Source organism: Ipomoea triloba, chromosome 8, assembly GCF_003576645.1.
Source record: "Ipomoea triloba cultivar NCNSP0323 chromosome 8, ASM357664v1".
Classification (NCBI taxonomy): Eukaryota; Viridiplantae; Streptophyta; class Magnoliopsida; order Solanales; family Convolvulaceae; genus Ipomoea; species Ipomoea triloba.
In genome coordinates, this window is record NC_044923.1 from 18,126,746 (window position 1) to 18,131,789 (window position 5,044).

The 5,044-nt window shown below is 37.8% G+C and overlaps 2 pseudogenes; both read left to right on the forward strand.

The window, feature by feature from the left end:
• LOC116028065 overlaps nucleotides 1-2,362 on the forward strand; it is a 3,680-nt pseudogene extending 1,318 nt beyond the window's left edge.
• Nucleotides 2,363-2,634: 272 nt separating this feature from the next.
• LOC116027065 lies at nucleotides 2,635-3,845 on the forward strand (annotated as a pseudogene).
• The last annotated feature ends 1,199 nt before the right edge of the window (nucleotides 3,846-5,044 follow it).

A 5,044-nucleotide genomic window follows, 5' to 3' on the forward strand; every position in this document is an offset into this window, starting at 1 on the left:
TAATAATATTTAAAATTTCAAATTTTTTATTAATTTTATCTTTTTTTTCTTAAACTAGGGATTTCTTTATCCACAATAACTCATTCAACAAATAATGGTTGAACCAAATGAACCCCAAGCAGAACACCTAAAGGAAGTCCATAGCTACTATATCATAATCTCATTGCATGACGTTGTCATCTATGCTACCAACAATAACCGAATTGCAAATAACACATTACCAACAAAAAGGAAGAGAACAAATAGTAAAGATGAAGACAATGACAATGTTACTCAAAAGAGAATTAAGAACACTTAGAAAAATTCAAATGAAAAGTAGTATTTATTTAGACTATCATTTTTAGACAATTTTTTTTTTTTTTTTTTCTTTTGTCTTCAAATGTGATATTTTGGGTCTGTTTGGTAAATGGTTGTTAGGTGATTGGGTTAGAAGGTATAAATGTATAATTAATTGATAACATTAGCTTATTGTAGAAAGGTATTTGGTAAATGAGCGGTTAGCTATAACGGTTTAGTATAATTTATTTCTCATAAAGTTAATTAAACAAGTTGTTTTAAGCAGTTTTTTGAATTTTAGTATTTTGGGGTTAAAAAAAAAAGCTAATTAACCAATTTTTTTTTTAAAAAAAGCTAATTAACCAAATACTTATATTGATTTTTTTTAATCAAGTCAAACAGTTAATAGTGGTCAAATAAGTCAAAATTGAAAACTATTTTACTAAATAGGGTTTTGTCTTTTCACTTGGTAACAAACTTATTGGTTTTGGGTGCAGGAAATGAGACATTTGAGAGGCTAGCATCACTGGGTTTAATGGTAAACTTCTCAATTTTCTTGCTGACAGTGTATGGGTTGGAGCAGGTAGCAGCTTCAAATATGATGAACATATGGTGAGGGGTGAGAAATTTCATCCCTTTGCTGGGTGCCTTCATTTCAGATTCTTACCTGGCCAGATTTTGGACCATTGCCTTCTCCTCTATCGCCGAAATCTTAGTATGTAAACGATTCCACCTTTTTTGATCGAGCTTTTTGTGAAGCATATATATCTTACATAATAATTATTCAAAAGGTAATTGTTGGGCAGAGATCATTAAAAGCCAAGTGTTGAGGACTTGATAATTGTTGAACGGGGCCAGTAAAGGCTTAAGGACTTGAAAACACCAAATTCAGCATCCCGTGTTTCGAAAATGTGATGATTGTCAATGAAATTGCGTCTTCACTATTAGTTATAACTTTTGACTTCTTAAAAGTGATTGTTGTTAGGAAGGGGAATTGTTAAATGGAAACAAGTTCAAGTCTAGCACCTATGACCGAGGAATTATTATGGGAGGCCGATAAAAACTTAAGAGCTTAAAATTAAAGGCCAAATTCAATACCTAACGTCTCAAAAATGTAATAATGAATTTTTAACACAGTGGTAAGCCCTTAATTGCCGTAATTAAATTGAGGCTTTAGCTCTGTTTCGTGATTTTGACAGGGAATGCTGGCATTAACCATTATAGCTCGTGTTCCAAGACTATGTCCACCGCCATGCAACAGCGTCGTCTCCCAATCCTAGGACTGCAAAGGCCCAACAAACTCACAACTCGGTTGTCTCTCCATGGCGTTGGGCTTTCTCGCCATCGGCGGCGGCGGAATCCAGCCGTGCAGCATCCCTTTCGACGTCGACCAATTCGACGCCACCACGAAGGAAGGTCGAAAGGGGATCACCAGCTTCTTCAACTGGTACTACGCTTCTTTCACGGTGGTGCTCATCTTCTCTTTAACAATCGTCGTCTATATCCAAGACTCCATGAGCTGGGCGCTCGGGTTCGGCATCCCCACCGGCCTCATGGTTTTCGCCATCGTGCTGTTCTTTCTCGGCAGGCGCGTCTACGTTTACGTTAAGTCGCAAGGGAGCGTCTTCTCCGGCGTTGCTCAGGTGTTGGTAGCGGCCTTCAAGAAAAAGAAAGTTAAGCTCCCAGATGAAGCGGTGGGTATTATGATACTCCGTTTACATGCACCTCCCGTCGAGCGAAAGCTTCCCTTAACCAAGGATTGCAGGTATAAATTAGACCTCTGCTCAACAATCCCTTTGTCACTATTTGGTGCTAGACTTGGCTTTTTTATCAGTCTTTGCCCAATACTTATTAGCTAATTGGGCCAAGCCAGGGTGTTGGACTTGGCTGTTCACCCAAAAATTACCCCTCGTAGTACTTGGGGGGCAATTTATATCGTGGACCAGGGTGTATAATATAATGCATTGTGCACCCTGATCCAAAACGACGTCATTTTGGTTCTTTTAATTAACTGCTTTTCCGTTTCCCGTTCGGCCTTAACTTATAAAATGAGTTTTGTGTATTTTGTGATGATATTCTGTGCATTCTGTTGTGACATTCTGTGTATTGTAGTCATTGATTCTGTGTATTCTAATATGTAATTCTATACATTATTGATTTCCAATAACATACCTCATGGAACATAAGAGATAATACTTAGGCTTATATTCTGTGTATCATTTTCATTGATTCTGTGTATTCTAGTATTTAATTCTGTACATGATTGATTTCCAATACCATACCTCATGAAACAACAAATATAATACTTAGGCTAATAATTCTATGTATTCTATTCATAAATTTTGTGTATTCTGGTATATGATTCAGTATATTCTGGTATATAATTTTGTACATTATTGATTTCGAGTACCATACCTTATGAAATAGTAATGCTAATACTTAGGATATTGATTATGTGGATTCTATTGAATGATGTGTATTCTTTTATATACTTTTGTACATTAATGATCTAATTTTTTTTATACTTAATGTTATTGTGATATTGCCGTATTGCAAATCAATAATGCACAGAATTATGGTATTGAAATTACAGATGTACAGAACGGTATAATAGAATACACATAAACACTCAATAGAATGCATAGAATTACACATAAGAATACACAGAATTACACATAACGGGAATTGGATGGACGGAACAGTGTCGGTTGCGCGTCAACTCCCCACTACTTAGTTAAACGACTTCGTTTTGGACCAGGGTCCACAATTTACTGTGGACCCTGGTCCATGATATAACAATTGTACTTAAGGACTCAAATCCCCTGACCTGGCTCTATACCACTGGTTAAAATCAAACAGTTACTATTATACCAAAAGCTATAATTAGTAGGATAAAGGAATTTTTTTTTTATAGACAGCCATCACATTTATGAGAATCAGGATGCTAGATTATATTTGGTTCTTTACTAACCTTTGCCCCAACAATCACTTAGCCACCAATTGATGGATTTGGTTATTTAGTAACCTCTACCCAACAAATTGTTTTTAGCAGCGGTGATAACAGAAAGGGATTTGAACCCAGATGGAACACCTTATAGCAGCTGGAGGCTAGTAAGCATCCATCAAATGGAAGAAGTGAAATGCATAGTTAGAATCATCCCAATCTGGGCTGCTGGAATTGTATGCCTAGTAGTCGTAGTACAACAGGGCACATTCACAATGTCACAGGCTCTAAAAATGGACCGTCACCTCGGCCCCAACTTCCATATCCCCGCTGGTTCACTCTTCGTCATCTCCATGATCACCTGCAAAGAATCGGGATCGGGTTCGTCTTCTCCATCATAGGCATGATCGTATCAGCGCTAGTCGAGAGAAAGCGGAGGACCTCAGCCGTGTCGCACGGCGGCGCCGACGGCGTCGCTCCCATCACGGTCATGTGGCTAGCCCCGCAGCTAATCCTCATGGGATTCGCGGAGGGGTTCAATATCATTGGGCAGATTGAGTTCTTTAACAAAGAGTTCCCGGATAACATGACCAGTACAGTGTGGCCAATTCATTGTACTCCATAACCGCTGCCGGCGCTAGTTACCTGAGCATATTGTTAGTGAATGTTGTGCACAAAACCACGGGGATTGGTTGACGGCCACCCGGATTGAATGTTGTGGACAATTATTACTTATTGATTGCAGGTTTAATTTGGGTGTCCTGAATTTAATGTATTTTTTGCACGTTTCTCGAAAGTATCATTACAAGAGTAGAGTAAGGATTGACGAGGACGATGATCAAAAGTCGTACAATGATGTTGGGCTAAAAGTGTAAAATATAATCTTATAACATCTTGGAAAAGAGTAACAATAATATCGTCGGATTATAAGATCTTTGAGTGACATTAACATTACTTCTTATAGTGAAGTTTGTGCCTATAACATTAACATTACTTGTCCAAACAAGGCAAAAGTTTAGCCACCAAATCCATCTACACTTTACTTTACGAGCACACCTTTACAAGAAACGAGGACACCCTTACAAGAAACGGGTACAAACTTAAAACAAAACTAAGTAACAATTATGGAGTAGATCATGTGTTCTTCTTTTCTTGACTAATTGAAAATCAAAGCTTGTAAGGACTCATGAGAGATTGTAAACGCGAAAAACTTGAATTGTATATTTCAAAATTCAAAGTATATATCGGTTACAATGAAGTATATGTATCAAACAAAAAGGGTACAATCTCTGTATAGAAGTCCTCTGATTCTCTACTAGAAGTATGCTGATCGAAAGTGTGCCGAATTCGAAATATGTCGAATTGGAAGTGTGCCAAGTTCAGAGTATGCTGAACTGGAAATATGCCGAGTTGTGCCGAGTTCGGAGTATGCCGAACTGGAGGTATGCCAAGCTATGCCAAGTTTAGGGTATGCTGAACTGGAAGTATGTTGAGTTATGCCGAGCTATGCCGCATTCGGAGTATGCCGAACTGGAGGTAAGCGCTTAATCCTCTTAGCACCCAGTAGAGGCAGGTAAGGGATTCGCTAGCTATATTATCTCTAATCATCCTATAAACATAACCCCCTGTCTCCACCCCCACCCCAAAAAATAAATAAATAAATAAAAGCCTACTACAAGTCTACATCGTGTTGAGCAGTGAAGTTGAAATATATGACAACAATTGCACTCCAAAAGTTATAGGACATGAAAATAGACAACAATTGCACTCCAAAAGTTATAGGACATGAAAATAGACAACAATATACACAGCTGACTATGAAAA